This window comes from Microtus oregoni, unplaced genomic scaffold, assembly GCF_018167655.1.
Source record: "Microtus oregoni isolate MIOR12 unplaced genomic scaffold, Mior012 000067F_011, whole genome shotgun sequence".
NCBI lineage: Eukaryota > Metazoa > Chordata > Mammalia > Rodentia > Cricetidae > Microtus > Microtus oregoni.
This window is the reverse complement of record NW_024543964.1, coordinates 20444-39358: the sequence shown is the minus strand read 5'-3', so window position 1 is coordinate 39358 and position 18915 is coordinate 20444. Positions and strand designations below refer to the sequence as shown.

General features: G+C 51.0%; 1 pseudogene; it reads left to right on the top strand.

The window, feature by feature from the left end:
- The first annotated feature begins 440 nt into the window (after positions 1-440).
- LOC121440392 lies at positions 441-616 on the top strand (annotated as a pseudogene).
- The last annotated feature ends 18299 nt before the right edge of the window (positions 617-18915 follow it).

Genomic DNA, 18915 nt, shown 5'->3' with positions numbered 1-18915 from the left:
CTCAGGCTAACGGTGAGTGTCTGTAACACCAGCACTTGAGAAGAGAGAAAAAATTGTGAGATGTAGCATCTGAGAGCAGGGAGAAGGAAGCAGTATGGCGAGGCTGCACACCATCCATGCACATGTGTACGTGGGATGAAATGGCACCACAGATGTCATTCATTTCTAACACTAATGTTACTGACCATAAAATTAATGATGGGCAAGGATCATGGCTCAGTGGGTTAGGTTTTCCCATGCAAACCTGAGAACCTGAGTTCAGATCACCAGCGCCCACGGAAGATCCAGGCACAGCAATACTCTTAAACCCTAGAGCCGGCATGTCTGGCATGGAGGACAGATTGCTGGATCCATCCGCAAAGCTCTCTGGCCACTCCGCCTGACAAAATCAGTGAGTTTCATGTTCACTGAGAGACTGTGTCTTAAAAGATAAGGTAAATCTGCAGCCAACTAAGCTGCACGGGAGGTCCCCTTTCTCAGCGGGGCGCGCTGTGCAACGGTTGCCAGCAGCTTCTCACTGGGGGCTGGTGTGCAATGCTTGCCAACAGCACACTCGTTCGGAGTGACCTCACCCTGTTGCCTGTATGGGCTCCCCGAAGGGACCTTGGAGACAATCTTCTGAAGGCTCTTCGAGCTCTGACCTCAATGTCGCCTCCAATCTAGGCCCCAAACAGGTATTCGCTGTGCCCTAGGGAAGCCTCAGGTCACCACGGCCAGGGGTCTCACTGTCCAGGCCATCACGTCCACCTGAATCATGCCTCAGAATAAGGAACATCGGATGGAGGCCCTAAGTAAAGCCAAGTTCAAGCTCTCCGTGCTGCCAGAGGCAAGTGGTGTTATTAAGCCCCTTCCTCCCACTTTCTTGCCCTGGTCGTCCTCACTGAGTTCTACTTTGTCTCTCTCAAAGAGGTGAGGCTTCACTAAACTGAATGTAGATTGATCTGAAGGACACAGTCGCTGAGAAGTGACTCGTTCCTGATGGCCGAGGGGTCAGCTGCATCACCAATCCTGGTCCCACGGGCATTGGCGGGCCCCGCACTCCTCGGGGCTTCTACTGTGGTGCTACCCTCTACCCTACTAAATCATGTTCAGTAATAAATATCACATCCTGTCTGGGAAAAGAGGGGTTACAGATGATACGCAGTGTCAGCCTTTGCCCTACACAGTCACACACACGGCAGGGGTGAGGGTGAAACACAAGAGGAGGAAGGGAATACTAGGGAGGGAGAGGAGGGATGGAGGGAGGGAAGAGGGAGAGAAGAGGGAGGGAGGAGGGATGGAGAGAGGGAAGAGGGATGGAGGGATGGAGGGATGTATGTGGTAGTAAAGTCAATGGGCTAGTAAGATGGCTGAACAGGCACGTTCCACCAGGCCTGATGAGTTGGGTCCAATCTCCAGGTCCGACAACTTCAGGACTCACTCCCAAGGTCTATCCTCTGTCCTATCTGTGTACGTGTGCGTGTGCGTGCACACACACACACGTAACATTTTTGTAAAAAAGAAAAAAATCCATCAGGTTGGCCTTCAAAGGAAGACTAGAATTCACCATGAAAATTTGGGACAAAGAGTGGTAGGCAGAGCCACAGGACGGGAAGGACAGGAGAATGTGATCCTCCTTCCTCTCTCCCCTCCCAGAAGGCTTTTGTTCTCCATCATAGATTCATTTCTGTAATCTACACAAAGAATAGGCTTAGCTCACAAACTCCGGGTAAAAGGTCAAGCAATTTCAAGTGTGCTGAACAGGGCTGGAGAGATGGCTCCATGGTTGAGAGCTCCAGCTGTGGTTCCAGAAGACTGGGATTCAGCTAGCCACCGCCGACTTTGGGTAGCTCACAACCCCCTGTAACTCAAGCCCTAGGGGAACTGAGCCTAAAGTCTGACCTTCCTGGTACCGACACACACTGGGAATATGCTCGCAAAGACTCAACAAGGAAGATAAATGTCAAATGTACTGAACACAGATTCTCGGGATTCCTTCAAAAGATACAGCACAGGACAAGAGTAAGAGAATGACACAAGAGTCAGACAAACACACACGCACGCACACGCAGAACTACGTGAGTAAAATTAAACTCTAAAGAGAACACTAGAAAATGCTCGTGGAAACACCCACCGAAAATACTGAAACTGTAAGTGCCTATGCACACACTCACAGATAAAATATTTTTGACCAAAGGGAAGGGCAGGGATCTTCCAGCCAGTGTTGAATAATGCCAGAAATGAGTCTGGATGTCTTTGGGAAAAGCCAGAGCCCCACTGCAAGCTCTAAGCCAACACGTGAAGATCTGGCTCTGCCTCGGGAACCGTGTTAACAGTCTAGCGCATCTGAGCACGAAACTACAGAGTTGTGCTCTACTGAACGTCTGAGTGAGCAGGTGGGGCTGGTTTTCCATTTGCAATGCAGTTGGCTCTGTGACCTCATGAATGGATGAAAGCAAGCACGGAAAGGCGGATCCCACCGTTATTTATTTCTTCCTGAAATAAGCAAGGTAACATTCACTTTGGGCAGGTGACAGAGAACCAAAGCAGCCTGTCGTAGAATCAAATGACATTGGCTTCCTGAATGTAACTGGCCCTGCTGGGGAGAATGTCAGGGTCAGGAGGGTCCACACTTAAATGTTGCTACTCACAGAACTGTTGGGGTTCACTTCATGGTCAACAGAGTCTCAGTCTTATTTCTAACCGACAAAGTAAAGAGAAAGGAGCTGCACTGACTACTACTAACACCCTCTGGGCACGGCTATTGCTCCCTGTGCCTCCTCCAGGTGAGCTTCAGAAGGTTTCTTCACAGCTGTAAGGACCAGGGACTGAAGGTACGTTTCAACTACCGACACATCCTGCTCTTGCTGTGGGAAAACGGAGAGTTAGGGGATCATTGTTCCATCTCTGCCCTTAGGAAGCCATTCCGAGGCACACAGCATCACAGACCCACGACTTACACTTTCCATGATAACTCTGTCCTGCGCCTTGGAGATTTGTTTCTTCACTTCACTTTCTTCGCCACCAATGAGAGTTTTGCCATGTTCATGCAAGTCCTTGGCTTTCTGAAACAAACAAACGAACAAATCTCCACTCGAGTCTGGCTTGACACCTCACCTCATGTAATTTTAAAAGAACCGACTTTGCATAGCCAAAGGATGCTTGTTAGGAATTCAGAGTAAGAACAGTGGCTACTTCAGCACATCTAAAGAGTTACTCCACTTCAGGAAACCTTCCAGTCCCCCATTTTAAGGTGGTATCATTGTGGGACAAGAAGAGCAAAGGGACTTATCAGGAAAATGGGTGGAGATATGTTAAAGGCCTCACGTGGGGCAGACCTGGGAGGCCAGGCATGGGCCCACATTGGAGACTCCCCAAGGATTCCCACACTGGACACCCCCAAGGCTGCCCAGAGGAAGGAGCCATTTGCCATGCCCATAGAATGTGATTTTCACCGAAGAACACACAGTGTGCAACCCCACGACCCTTCGGTCTAAGGAAAGCTCAAGCCAGGACTCAAATCCCTCTGTTCTCTCAAAGGACACTGCAGGGGTGGACACAGAGGAGAAAGAAGTGTGTCGCCCTCTGTCCAGAAAAGGGCAAAACGCCGGTCCAGTCCCTGCCCTATTCCCAGGGTCCAGAGCAGCTTAGGAACAGATGACCTGCACACTAGCTGAACACAGGTATGGAAGGGGAGCTTGCTGGGCTGGCGGCTGAAGAGGACACAGATGGCGACTGCAAGCAGTAGAAACATTAGGGAAGACAGCGCACATGGTGCTTTCTGGGCACAAAACAGAAGCAAAGCATGGGTAGGGAATGGGAGTCACTTCAGGAGAAGCTGGTACTCTGGGAGGGAAGACGGGGAGACAGAAGCAAGCAGCCAGTGAAGCTTTCAAGAAGGTGTGGGTGGTGTGTGTGTGTGTGTGTGTGTGTGTGTGTGTGTATGTTAGAGGGTGTTGTGCGGAGGACACAGGAAACAGAGAGAACAAAGCAAGAAGGCCACCGGGAAATCTGGGAGAGGGAAAGGCCGTGTTTCAGGACAACAGTCTCTCAGAGGCAGAACTGAGGACTAGGAAAGGAGGGAAGCCTGGGTGGAGAAGCAGAGGGAGAGCGAGAAGAGCGAGCACAGGGCAGAAGGGACCACCTGGGAAGCCAGAGAAACCCAGTCACAAGGCTCCCTCTGAGCTACTGCTGCTGCTCACACTGAGCACCCACAGTTAGAAGGGAGCCTTTCTGGGTGGCTCTTCCAACAGGCTCCCAGGCAGTACTCAGCTGCATTAGAGCTGCATGTTCCCTTTCTTAAGCTCTTCCTAAAGGCCTAGATGTATGTAGGTGGCTTTCAAGGTCTTGAATACTAACTTATATTTCTGCGTGCATGGGGGTGCAGGAGAGTGTGCATGCACATGTGTCTGAGTATGGCGACCAGAGGTCATAACAAATTCAAAGTGATTTCCTTTACGTGTACCTGTCTGCAAGCATACGTGTGCACTCGGGAACACCTGCGCCTTCCAGAACCCCTCACCACATCAAGTTTTGAGGCAGGGTCTCTCACGAAACACGAGGCTTTACAGTTTGACTGTTCTGGTGGTCCCACAAGCCCCAGGGATCCTTTTGTCTCTACCCTCTCCACTCTGGGCTTATAGGCACATTCCTGGAGTACACGGGGGTGCTAGGAATATTCACTAGGGTACCAACAGGGGTACTCACACTTGCTCAGAGAAGACAGACCTAGCTTCTCGCCAGCATCCTGAAAACATTCAATTTACTATGACACATGGAGCACTTTAGATAGGGCATCTGAGTCGGGTCTGAGGAGAGATCTTTCACAGAGCATTTTAATGAGAGCATCACAAAGAATTCCCACTGAAGGGCTGCTTCAATCCCTGGATATACAGAGGTCACTTAGGACCTGGAGCTTCAGCAAGGGTAGAACTGCCAGCTCGCAGTTCAAAGAGGATTAACCCTCTACCAGTTTTTTTCATTTCCCACATCTCTTGGGGAGATGCTGAAACGCATGACCACCAACACTGGAGAACAATGCTAATGTCGGAAGACTATAAATGTATGAAAGAAAATAAAAGCTACCCTTGCCCATTGTGTATTTCACTGATCTGTCCAATCCAAACAGTCAGAGAAAACCAGAAGGATCCCCAGACGTGCCAATCTCCATCGCAATGTCACCGGAGGTCCATAACTCATCACTGCGATGCACTGTGATCCTCTCTAAGCAGAGCTCTCGTCACCGGCTCCTGTGCTAGAAAGCTGCCCCCGACACTGTCATCGGCTTCCCAGGTCAAACAAACCTTAGCATCGCTCCTAGGTGTGGGGAAAATTTTCCCAAGAGAGTGTGATCATGCTCTGCAAAACTAATTACTTCTCCCACAAGCTGAGAAAGGGCCAATCTGTCTTCTTCTTTTATAGACACGTGGCATGGCATAGGGGTGTGTTCTGTTGACAAGTGCAATCTACCAGACCTTCAAAAATGTGTCACGTAAATCTTTAGCGTTTCCAATCGTAGTTTTGTGATCCCCTATAGCTTTCTGTAAAATCTTCATCTGCTTCCAAGTTATAAGCTGAAACGTAGGAGAATAATGACAAAATGTCAGTACAACTGAACATCCAACCCTGCTGCCAGTCACAGAAATCGCTTCCCGTGATGTTTTGTGTGCTGACATTTCAAGAACGCGTTTGAAGACATGCCCTTCAGTGCCAAAAGCAACATAACAAGACCTGACCTGTCACAGAGGGAGATAGTCCGTCTAGCTGGTGCAAAAATACTATAAAATCGTTATTCAGTTTGAAATTAACATAAGCCCCACCTCATCTGTGGATTCCCTCCTCACTCGCCAAAATTAAGCACAAAACGTTCCTTTGTTTATTCACAAAGTATTTTGAAGACACCGAGGGCACAGACTAGCTTCCAAGGAATCCCTTCTCCCAACCCTCCCCCGCCCCAAAAGTTCTTCATCAATCAGTCATTCCCCGGAGTGTGACATCATCCCATCAACTGTATTATCGACCTAATAAGAAGGGCAGGGAAGACGAATAGCAAACATACTGCAGCTCCTGTGGTCAAACATTCCACAGCAACATGTCAAAAACTGCAAGCACTCGATACACAAAGTCTAGAAAGGCGGGGATTCTTCACGGCTCTGCTTTCACCCTCCTAGGAAACTGAGGCAGGGAGGTGACTCATTTTCTGAGTTTTCATGAGGAGCAAGCAGCAGGACTATGGCTGCATGGCAATCAGTGGGGTCCGGAGAACATGCTCCTCACCGCCAGACTGGAATCTGTCTCCATCTCCCTCAGATTCCAGGCTCTGCTTCCCTACTTTTGGAAGTCAGCATCTTTGGGAGTACCGCCCTGTCCTCCATCAGGATGAAAGACTCCTCAAAGACAGCACTAGTCTGTGTCCATGAACACTTAGCTACCTCTGAACGCTAAGCCTCCACCTGCTCTGCCACAGCCACAGGCACTGCTCTCACTCTGCCTCCCTCGTCACTGTGTCAGAAGTCTACCTGGGACCGCACCCTCACCCTGTCCTGCACCTTTGGCATCTGCACTGCACGGATGGTATAGCTTTCCCTCTGAGCACCCAAGCCCATACCTTCTCCTGCGCTCTCCAAGCAGTGCCTACTCCGCCTCCCTCCTATGCTGGCTCCTAAGCCATGACCACACCACCCCTCCACAGAAAAAGAAGCAAGCTGGAGAGGACGGCCAGTCTCTCGGGGACACAAGCACCACCCTCCCTGTCTCCCGATGCTCATGTCCCGTCCTGTCCTGTCGGGTCCCTTTCCGTGGCGATATGCAGCATTAAAGCATCAAAGCCCCGCCACTTCGGAAACAGACAAGGTGGCTCTATTCCAAGCTAAGAGCGACACTCACAGCGAGGTGATCTTCTTGCTTCCTTGAACTCTCCACATCGTCCAGCCACCCCTGATGCAGCGACTCAAACATCTGGGAGTGCATGGCGTGAAGCTCTTGCCTGTGAAACACAGTCACAATTACTGAGCACTGTCACGCTGTGTGAGGCTACGGCAAGGACGCATGCACACACTTCACATTTTGAGACAAGAGCCAGGCGCAAAAGAGAAAGGGGGCATGAATTAAATTGTCTCCTGAGAGGCGGAAATATCACTCTCGTCCCAGAAGAACTTGTCTTAATTTGCTACCGGTGTCATCACTTTGTGCGTCTTCCCTCTCGCACGCCGAGGATGCTCGGAGGCATACGTTTCCCAAGATTGCATTTCCGGCTTAAAATTAGATTCATCTTCCCTTCCCCTTATGGAGTAACCTAGATATCCTGAAAGCCCAAGTCCGTGTACTGAAGGCAACATACCCTTCATCTTCTCGGAGTCACATACACAAAGAGTGCACAGAACCATTTCCCCACACGGGGACGACGATTTACCAAAGAGAGCGCCGATGGCACATCCTAAAAGGTACAGTTTTGAGGACCACAGAGGCCTGGCCTTCCTCACAGGACATTATCTGTATTGTCATCTGACCGGTGAGGAACTGTTCTCTTACCAGTCCTGCTGCAGCTAACACACCTGAGCGGCATAAACGAGGGGGGCGGTCCTCCAGCTATGGACAGGACTAGCTCACAGAGAAAATGCAGTGCTACCTAGGTCCCATTAGCGACTCCACTCAGCACAGTGTCACAATGGCAGGCGGGAGTGACTTTGGAAGGAAGAGCGAAAGCGGTACAGGTTTCCTTTACAGAGGGTCGGTCACAACTTTACCTTGACTTCTGCTGCGCTTTGAAAATACTGTGGAGGTTTGCATTCAGGATTCTGAAAGAGGCATGTATATCCTTTTCAAACTGCTTCCTCTTTGCCAGGAAGGACCGGGTAATGTCCCCTAGTCGACAAAGGAAATGGTATCACTTTAAATCAAGTATCCACAGGAAGAGGCGCTCTTTCATCCCTGACATACCACCTACACGGTAACAGGAAGGAGTATGTACAGATCTGGTGTTCATTTTGTTCTTTGTTCTATTTTTCTTTTCTTAAATTTTAGACCGCCTCTTGCGCAGCCCAGGCCGGTCTCAAACCTGAGAGGTAAGCGAGCACGACCTCCAGTTCTGGTTTCTCCCGCCTCTACCTCCTCTGTGCTAGCAATACAGAAACGGGGGCATCGTGCTTTGACGAGTGACCACCACTGAACTGACAAACCGTTTTCTGGAAACCTCAAAAACCAAGCAGTTCATTTGTACCACAAAGAAGGAATGCTGTCGGACATCCTTGCTTGCATGAACTGACTCTATACACCGGCAAAGAATTGACGATGTCTCTCTTGTAATGCTGTTTTAGGGTCACCTACACAAGTAATAAAAAAAAGCTGTCTCAGCTTGAGGGGCGTGTGGTACTCTGACTTGGTTACCGTGGACGACAGACCACAAGCTAGTGTGGCATGCGTGATGCTGATGTTCGTTCGCACGCCATGACACTCTTCTTGCCGGGCCACGGCCTGGCTGCCTTCACCCTTCCCTGACAGGCTCACGGGTGTGTACGGCCTAAATGCTGCTCTCCAAGCCCTTCTTGGGCAGGGGTTCCTGGAGGAGGGCAACTTTGGAAAGCCAGAAAAGTGACTTAATTCAGAAGGTGAAAAACAGCTGCCGAAATGCCACATACCATTCGTGCAGTAAGATAAAAAGCAGAGATCAACCTGCTTGCCCATCATCTCCAGTGCAATGCAGGAAGCAGGACACTCTCCCCCCCCCCCATCTCCCCGCCTCAGTGACAGCTGCAACATCCCCCTGTTCAGAGCAGCTAGTGAAAAGTTAAGCTAAAGGTAGCCCCTAGACGACAATGGCAATTTACTCTTCCAAAAATTAATAATAATGATGATAAAAATCCATCCCCTGAGCGACAGAACTGTTAACAGACTCCTGTTGTCCTGTTGACAGGCGACCACGTTCTCACCACGCTTGAGTTGTAGGGTCGGAAAGAAAGCTCCTGGACTAGCAAGACCTGCTCAAACACACCTTTGAAATCCCGTATCCTCTTCTGAACAGGCTCCCTGTGGAAAATGCACACAAGAATCCTTAACTGAGGACAAACATCCTAACTTCGCTCTGAAGGAAAGGCAGGCGAGGCACGCGATTTCGGAGAGACCAGCGCTCATGTGAGGCAAAGTCGGATTTGCCTCTCCCGGGTCATTGGTCTTACTCCTTTACTCAGGTTTTCACAGGGAACCAAAGAGCTCACTGCAGATACATATGGGCACACGGTTAAGGGTTACTTACTGGAGCGTGGGTGACTCAAAGTCAGCCATATCCCCAGGAAACCAACCTCAGGCTGGGTGCTGGATGACTCAGGAAAACTGCATCCCTGGCCTTCCCAGCCCAACTGCACTGGGCTCCACAAAGAGTCTCCTCTCCGCAAGCAGCGGCTTTGTGTTATGTTGTGACAGCCTAGGGGTTGGTATACTACATGCTGACCGGAGCCCATTCACTGTACAGCACTGACGGGTTTCATAGAGGTGTGCCCAGCCGTCTTTCGTGAACTACAGCCGTATTCACTCTCCTCCATCCTCAATCCCCTCCCGCTACTTACTCCTCCTCTATTACCCAGCAGTGTCTCTTCAACCTTCATGCCACGTGACCACACTCCACCTCCAGAGTCGGCCTCCACTCCTCAAACCTTCCCCTCTATTGGCCATTGCCTGCCTCTCCCCAGTCTCCCTTCTGAGTTCGGGTGATATCATTTTATGGACCTATTTATAATCTGGGATCCTCAAATGAGAGAAAACAGCTGACTGTCGTCTCTGGTGCTGGCTTATTTCACGAAACACCAAACTCTCCGTTTGTAGCCGTCTCCCAGAAAAGGGCAGAAGTTTCTGCAGAAAACAACACTGAAACTACTTCCTGGGTCAGGCCAAAGTTGCTTTAAGACATCACCTGGCCTCCTGCACGTTTGATCCTGAGGAACAGCTGCCCATCTCACTGGTATCAGCCGCCGGATTGTTTGCTGCACCGAGAAGAAAGGAAAAACCTTTGTGAATGAAGTGTGCTGTTCTCATGGTCCCACGTGGGAAACAGCTTCAGTCTGGGGTCCACAGAGTCCATCGCCGAGGGCAGTTTTAAAGTACTCTTCCAGGAACTCATGACCCACCCCAGTCCCACCCAGGTGAAATTCAACTAGGCCTGAGTCTGGGGACAGCAGGTACTTGTGTTTGTACAAGCCTTGCAAGGAAAACCACCGTGGCCCACGGGTTCTTCAGAGGCCTGTTGGCCAAGGCCAACTCCCTTGCACCCCAGCCACGGGGAAGAACATCGGGTGGGGACAGAAACCCAGAGCGTGCTTGAGAATCACTTCTCAGCACGCGAATCCCCACACCCACACCTGGAACTCCGGGGAAAGACCCGGTGAGTACTAGGCCACCCCGGTGCTCCACCCGTTGAGGAGTAGCAGAATGTCCCCTCTCGGTTAGGATCCCCCCACCCATATGCCCCATATCAGTTGTTACCGGGGGTGACTCGACCTGGGTTCTGCAAGTCATCTGGTGGGAGATTCTGATCAACCCTAGGGCGCTTGGCACTTCTCTCTGTATGTTTCTGCTCCTTGCTTGACATGGCTGGGGCTCTGCGGGGCTGGGGACGACTCCTGAAATGTTGGTGCACACAGACAGTAAAGACACCGAGAAGAATGTCGTGGTCGCAATGGAAACAGGGACCCGGACTGCACAGGCTGTGGCCATGAGTCCTGGCACTCTCTGTGCTGCAGCCAAGAGGAGGTAGGAGGATGACACCGATATCCCGCAACATCCAATCACATTCTGTCCCAATTTTCTGTCTGAATGCAGAGCTCTCCACAGCCCTGTAGCCCTCCGTCTCGGCCCTTTCTGCTGACTTCTTGGCCCCAGGATAGGACTGCTTGGGCTGGCCCCAAACCAAGTGGCCATTAACCCAGACACCAGCCCACTGACGGCCAGTGGGGTCACTGGAGCCAAGTCCCTGCACTTCACGCTTGAGTCCTGCTGAACACTCAGCTGAAATCCCTACCCACTCTGAGTCTGCATGTCTCAGAAGCAACACATGGACTCCAACATCCTTGAAGGACCCAATGGAGGCAAATGCAGAGGTTCGCCAATATACCCTCGCACAGGGAGTGACACACAGCCTGTAAGCGGGCATGAGGCCCCTGTGCTCACAGACAAGCACTATGGGAACTAGGAACGGTAAGCACCCAGGCTAGTCTCGTCAACAGAAGGGATGCCTACGTCTGTTTTCCAACCAGAAGACCTGGAGAGGATGCTGTTAACAGCCTGGTGATCTGTGCTGCCTGCAGAGCCAGGCCACACCCGGATCTCCCAGATTATTATGTTTGACTCTCCCTCCCTAGACCTTCACCTTTAGTTTGGTTTCTCGGTCAACAGAGCCCATCCTTAGGGGAGATGGCCCATGGACGTTACGGCCTGGTGACCTCAACGCTATCCGCGTGACTGAGCCACACCAGACCCCAGGTCCCTAAGCTATAGAACCCATCTTCGTGGTAGAGGTCACATGTACGTTGCAAGAGAGTTTCTATGTAGTCAGGCCTCCATATTCATTCTGCACATGTTACTGAGATCATCGTTACCAAGAATTTTTTCCCCCAAATTGTGCTTTATTTAATCGTGTCAAAAACAACCCGCCTGGGGTCAGCCTCTAGAAGTTTGAACCAACATCTGCTAAATAACTAAGGTATTTGCACACAGATTTCATCTTGATCTCGTGGGGATCGTTACTCTTTTCACTGTGGCATTTGTAGGGAGCCCCATGACGATCCACACCCCTCTGTGATGAAGTGCAGCCCCCGGGGGCCCTTCTATTTGCCCCTCGACAAGTCACCTCACAGGCCAAGTTTGGATCTTCCAGGCACAAGCCTGATCACCTCCGCACACTCTGACACAGTTTCTCTTAGAATAAGCAGTCACCCACCAAGAGGTGCCTACTCCAAGACCTTTCCCTCAGAAACCTCTTTCTCTTTAGAGGAAGGTAACACCTAGACATTGCCTGCCTCTACAAGCATGCTTTCCTACTGGCTGGAACAACTCCTATGCATGAGAGATGCCTCGCATGTGGGCCCAGCTGGTGCACAGACATGAGGAGAGTGTGTGTGTTTGTCTGTGTGTGTGCGTGCGTGTGTGAGTGTGTGTGTGTGTGTGTGTGTGTGTGTGTGTGTGGCAGAATGGGGGTGGGGTAGTGCCTGGCGTGTGTGGTAGGTGATACAGCACCAAGTACTGTGGATCCAGGCTGACTCTGATTTTGGAACCACCAGATCTTCAGAAGAGGGACCCACCCAGATAACGTGACCACACTTCAGCCACATTTCCCTGAGAGTTCTCTTCCCTTGGGAAGCTTGTCCCACCTGAGTGGGCCCCACATCCCCGAATGGGATGATGTGTGATCAGGTGGAGAAGCATGCAGGCATGCATGGATGAGCCTGCTGCAAGGAGCTAAAGGACTAGACCCATGCAAGTAAGGAAGCTTGTGTGTTGACCTGGACTTGAAGGTGCACACGACTGGTCCGGGAACTGCAGTGACGGGGGCTCGAAGGGACAGGACTTCCTTCACCAGAACACATGCTGTCCTGCCCACTCCTTCAGGGCCCTGCAGTCCTGACAGAGCTTTCTCAGATCTCCCCTCTGTCCTTGATTGCAGTCTGATGCAGAAGGGAGGCTCCAGACATCACCTCAAGGGCCACCATGGCGGGCCCTAGTGACCAGTCACTCGCCAAGGTGGACCTGCTTCACCACCATCCTCTGAGACTGTCCTTCCACTCGAGGGGGATCACACCTAGTTCGTCCTCACTTCCTGAACCTAAGAATCCCTGATTCTGGAAGAGCGGAAAGGAGGGTAGGCAAGGGTCTAACCAAGGCTCTTCCACTTCCATGGTAAGGTTCACCTAGAAATCATATCTAGGGACTCTGGGCTTGCAGTCACACATGGCTGAAACAGGACCCCACTATCGAGGGTGGGAAAGGCCCAGAGCACCTCTTCTTCTCGGTGTGCCCGCCCGTCTAGCTCTCTGCCCTGGACCAATCTGGAAAATGCCCAAGAGGTACAAAAGTTGCCTCCTGGAAGGTCCCTAGTCCCTCCAGCAGCAGGCAAAACTGCCCTGCCCAGTGCCCTCAGGCCGTGGGGCCCCAGCACAGCTTTCTCAGACTGCTCAATCTGGCCTCCTCCAGTCACATTCAGAAGCAAGGCTCTGGACATCACGGGCTCTCCTGGGGCCCCATACCTCGTCACAAACCTAGGAGGACAGGATTCACGTTGATCCCCACAGACCCTCCTTACCCACGAAGGTGCGTCACACCTAGCTAGGCCCACGGGGCAATGACACATACGTGACTTGAGTGTTGGGGTGGCACACGCGTGTCCCGGAATAGAGCGGATTAAGGCTTGCGAGAACCTGAACACCCACCGCCCCTTTCACCTAGGCCCGCCCTCCACGGATGTCCCGGAGGACATCGGAAGTGCCCAGAGACCTCGGAACGGGCCATGGGGAGGTCCCTAAGTCTTTCCCCAAGCACCCCTGTTTCTGGTCCGCTCTTCTCAGTCCCGCGTCCCTCACAAAGTACTCCTAGACTTTCCTCCGGGAACCTGGGCCATGAGGAGAGGAGATGTGGTGTGGAATTCAGGAGCCAGGCACCAACCACCTCAGGGAAGATCCTGGGTCCTAACACCTGGTCACTCACCTAGAGGAATGACCTCGGGAGGGCGACCCGAAACCCGGCTTCCCCTCGGCAGTGGTCACAGCCAGTTAGTTCTCACTTCCGGTAAATCGTCGGCCTCTGTGGAAAAGCGTGGGCGCGTGAGCATGCGTGCTCCTGTCCAATGTCTTTAGGCCCGCCCACAACCACGCACAAGCACGTATGCACGCAGGCATGCACACACGTATGCACGCGTCGAGGGGAAATTTCCCTTTAAGGCTCGGGAGGACCTTAAACACCCACACTCGTGTTTTGACTCAGCACAACTGTGGACCTGTGGACCCGGATGAATGTCTCACTGGCCTAGACATCAGAAAGGGCCATGTGGTAGGTCCCTGGTCCTTTGTGAGCACACATATCGTCCCGCCCACTCTTCTCAGTCCCTGCTTCCTATCAGAGCTTTCCACACAGCCCTTCCAGGCCTCCTCCACTCCACTGGGGAATTTGGGCTCAGGACGTCATCTCAGAGACTAACCTGGGTTTCAGTAACTACTCACTCACCCAGAGGGACGCAGCTCTCCACAATCCTCAGACTCCCTTTTAGCTCTTGGTCCTCCGGGTGGGCGAGGGAGGGGCCGGCATCCCAGGTCGGCCTCACTATGGGGAAGTGTTCTACCTCTATAGAAAACCATGTCAGCATATGTGAGCCAGGCTGGCGCTGGTCCGTCTTGAGACCGACCCTGCAATGAAGCATACTTGACTTGGAGCTTTCGGTTGTGCATGCACAAACTGGAAACTCACCTAGGAAGGGCTGAAAGTGCCCGGAACACCTCTGCTCCCTGTTTGCAATGCTCCCACATGTGGAAGTAAGGACCTGTGAGGAATGGCGGGAATGCTCAAAGGGTACTGAACGAGCCATGTGGAAGGCCCCGAGTCTCTGCAGGGGCATACAAGCGGTCCTGCTCATGCGTCGGGGTCCCTAGCACCTTCAGGAAGCTTTCCCAGGCAGCCCTTCTGGGCCTTGTCCACTCCAGGGTGGAAGTGAGGCCCATGATCACCTCGCGGGCCCTGAAGCCTAGTCACCCGCCCTTAGATGGGAGATGTCCCCCTATAGGCCTTGTGGTGTCACCATTTTCACAGGCTTTCATCCATGTCCGTCAGTCCAGCCATTCCCTGGGATGAGTGCCTTTTAGAGGCCCTAAGACCCCAGGCCTTAATGTCCTAATTCTTCAGCTCCTTCCCTCACTCCGCCAGTGTCCCCCAGGCTCCACTTTTATGGGAGCTTTCTAACTACTGTCAACATACAAACAAACGGAAGGAGATTCCTCAAACTGTCCCTGCCACCGCTACTGCTGCCAACAAGATTGGTCGGATCCATGAGGCGGCTGTTTTCAATTCCAGCCTTTTGCTCCCCACCACGGCTTGTGGTATGGTGGTTCGGTACAGGGCGGATCACGCCTCTGGGTCTCTCTTTTTATTAAACTTAAAATCCCTGCGGCTCAAATTTCGTGGCTTTTCCATACACTATATGTCCCGCTGCCATTTTGACTGAGGTCAGGTGAACTTACCATCATCTTAACTGAGGTCAGATGACTTCACCGACATCTTAACTGAGAGCCAGGTAGATGACCAAGTCCTGTCATCTTTACTGAAGTGTTCCCTGTCTGCTCTCCCAGTGCTGACTCTGTTGCTTGTGTGTTTTGTGCAGTGGCACGCCTTAGGTTGGCCGCACCAAGAACATCCACTTTGCCCAATTCCTGTTCCCTCTGTGTGTATGTTCGTACATGTAACTTAGGTGCACCTATGTTTACCGTTAAATGTTATAATTGTCTGTTCATTGCATCTCATTTCAGACTACAGAAACAATAAGTCTTATGTTTTATGCTGGCATGTACTTTTAAGTTTCTTACAAAAACACTTTATATTTGATCCAAACCTCATTTAAAATGTAGTAAGATGTTCTCTACTATTGTCAGTTCTGCCCTTAACCTTCTATTGCAAGCAGTTTTTTTTCTTTCTGTCTTTTTACAAATGTAAATCTTGCCTGGTAAATTAAGAGCCGGTACAGTCAAGCTCAGGCCCGGCTCTCCAGGCAGATTCTATACTGTAGTTCCACCTGATAAACGGCCCACAACTGCTCTGAGATCTGGGAGACATGGCATTTAAATATTTAATTATTAATAAACTTTTCCTCACAAAAAGAGACAGGTTGGCTCCTAGCAGCAGCACTCTACTTCCTTCAAAGAAGACAGAAAGCAAATGGGCACAGAACAACGTCCATCCACACTTTGCTTCGACTGCCAAGCGCTGACCACCGAGAAAAACTGCCTTTCATCTGAACTGAGGATCTCCAGACACGAAAAGAATCTCTGGAATCGACAGCCTAGCTGCTCAGGTCAAGGTAGGCTTGTCTGCCTACAGATTTCGTAGCCCGCAGGATCTTCTGGAGCCTGGCAGGCCCTGCTCTAAACATCAAAAGGCAAACGCGACCTTCAGTGACCACGGAGAACCCTGAGGTCTAGGTGCCAAACAAGTAAGTCCTCTGTCGTTTTTTAATCAGTAATTCAAGTAAAATTTCATCCTTCTCAAAGGTCTCTGATGCAGTTTGACAGCTGAGAGGTTTTGTCAGTTTAAAAGGACAACCTCACCAAACAAATTTCAGGTAAATACAAATACAAGACCTGCAGGTTATAAAGGTGTGAGCTTTTATAAACACAAGTTATGAACACAAGTTATCAAATTTCTCTCACACGCTGTCTTCCGTAGTCTTAACACTTTTCATTGTGCAATAATATCTGTCACAGCCATTCTGACATAAATATGCTACTGTTTATACAATGTATATGTCTGAAACTTCTTTTTTCACAAACCCTAAGAATTCTTGTGAGTTCCAGGAAAAAACAGTCAGAAACGCCCCCTTCAATTCCCTGGTCCTAATTTTTTCCCCTAAACTTAACTTTGTTCTCTGTTCTGCCATTACCTTAAACAGGTGTAAGAGGTCTGTGTTTGTGTGGTGTGTGTGTGTGTGTGTGTGTGTATTGTTTGGTGTCTGTGTGAGAGTGTGTCTGAGTGTGTTTGTGTGGTGTGTGTGTATTGTTTGGTGTCTGTGTGAGAGTGTGTCTGTGTATAAGTGTGTTTGTGTGGTGTGTGTGTGGTGTGTGTGTGTGAGTGTGTGTGGTGTGTTGATTTAAATGAGATAGCCTCCACCGCCTGGGGATATTGAATACTTCTTTTCTCCTAGATGGCTGCTGTTTGGGTTTGTTTTGGGGTGTGGCACTGCTGCAGGAAATATGTCACTGTGCATGGCTTTGAGGTTTCCAAAGCTTCCTGCCATTTGAAGTGAGTTCTCTCTACTTTCTGCTTGAGATTCACCATGTAATTTTTTTTGTGAGGACGGGGTGGGGGGAATGATGCTGCCACCTGGTTTCCTGGAGGTTCCCGGTCCTCCATATTTGTTGCAAAATGACCTAGAACACTTATTTCCAGCTGGAGAGACAAAGTGCCTGCCTTCCAAATTCTGTCAGGTGAAAAGGTGTCCTTCTCAGACCTGGCCCCTGCTTGATCTTATTATAGTAGAAGGTAGAACGGAGCCTGTCAGCTCTTGTCTTGCCTTGTCCCGGCCCCTTGTCAAAGCCCAGCACCAAGGCCCCTTCACCCTGGAATGGCAGGCAACATCGTCTTCTATCGTTGTGTGCATGCTTACTCTGTTTCATGCGTGCAGCTGCAGGGGATGGTGGGGGAACTAGGTGACAGAGATGTAAGTGAACAGTCAGGCAGCCTCCTTCCTGATTTCTACCGAGAACTGGCCTCTTACTAGGGGAGAACGTTTTTCCTATGACACTGTGGTTGCCATGACAATGGGGACAAGCCATTCTTTCCTGGTTACAGATACATTAGCGAAAGATACTCACAGAGCGGAGACGTGGGATCACTAGACAGACACACGAGGCACACAGGTAGGTGCCTGCAGCCATCCTGAGTGAATGTGAGCTGGGCCCGTGAGTGTGCCGTGGGTACGTGCTGGCTCTTTCGTGGGACAGGAAAGGTTCTGGCTATTACTGTTTGACGCGAAGCCCCAAGGACTGGTGCTCAGCCAGCCCTGTCTCTTTGTCCTCGGGTGACACCTCACCGCGTTGGTGCCAGCTTTATCCTTTCAGGCTCTGAAAGGATAGCTCGCCAACCTACATAAATGGCTGCCTCGTCGCTGTTTGGCAATGATTGTCACACGTGCTCTTGACAGAATGGCCGTGTTGGTGCGATGGCACCTTACCCGAGAGAGTTGTAGCTTGTGTTGTCTGAGAGAGAGAAGCTGGAAGGCATTTAAGGAGGAGGTAAACATGGATGAGGACTGGCAGTTCCCTTGGAGGATAGAAGCCGAGGTCTCCAGATCTCTTGGCCTGGAGACCTGACACAAGAAGGGAAGAAATGCCTCCAAAAGACAGCCGCCTCTAAAGTGGCCACTAATCGCAGCTAGGCAGACTGAGGCAAAAAAAAAAAAAAAAAAGTCAGTGCGGTATGAGAGCACCTGAAGAAGGGGCAGCGTCTGTTTCCTCGACGGGTGTTAGTTTGTGCCCGGGTCAGAGTCTTTGCTCTGCTCACAGATGGGTTAAGCATCAGCTGGGCTGTGTTACAGGGTGTGCAGCTGGGGTTTCCCTCTGACCCAGCAGCCCATCATCGGCATCTCTCCCTGTATCTCAGCCCCTGCGTGTGAACAATACGCTCTGTGCCCTTCTCGCACCCTCTCGTCAGACTGGGCCCCGTCTGTTTGTCTCACCACAGGGAGGGGAGCCATCTGGAAGTTCCCATCTGGACAAAACGTGAATGGATGTCGCACACGGAGACCGTGTGCGAGTTCTTGACAGAAGGCCTCGGGCACGGGGCCAAAGCATGTGTTGAGACAGGGATTTCAGGGTTCCATCTTGCACCCTTCTCCGTGCACCTCTGGGGAAGACTTTGCTGCTTTCATCGGAAAGGTAACTGTCGAAGGTAGTGCACTAGAGGTGATGCCTGAATCGATGGAGCCGGATGGCAAAACTGACAATATTTAAGCAGGTTGTAGAAAGACGGAGGGCTTTTCTAAGGCATGGCGCAGTAGGCCTGCACAGATGGAATACACACGCCGGGAAGAGCGTGGCCTGATAATGGGTGCAGACGCTTTTCTCTGTGACTGAGATACAGATGCTGCCTGGATGTCCTGGCATGTGGGCTTGAACACAAACTTGATATTCCCGGGTATGTTTTCTAACTCAGGAAGTGTGTGAGGCTGAGAACATCACGCCTGAGGGAAGCAGAAGC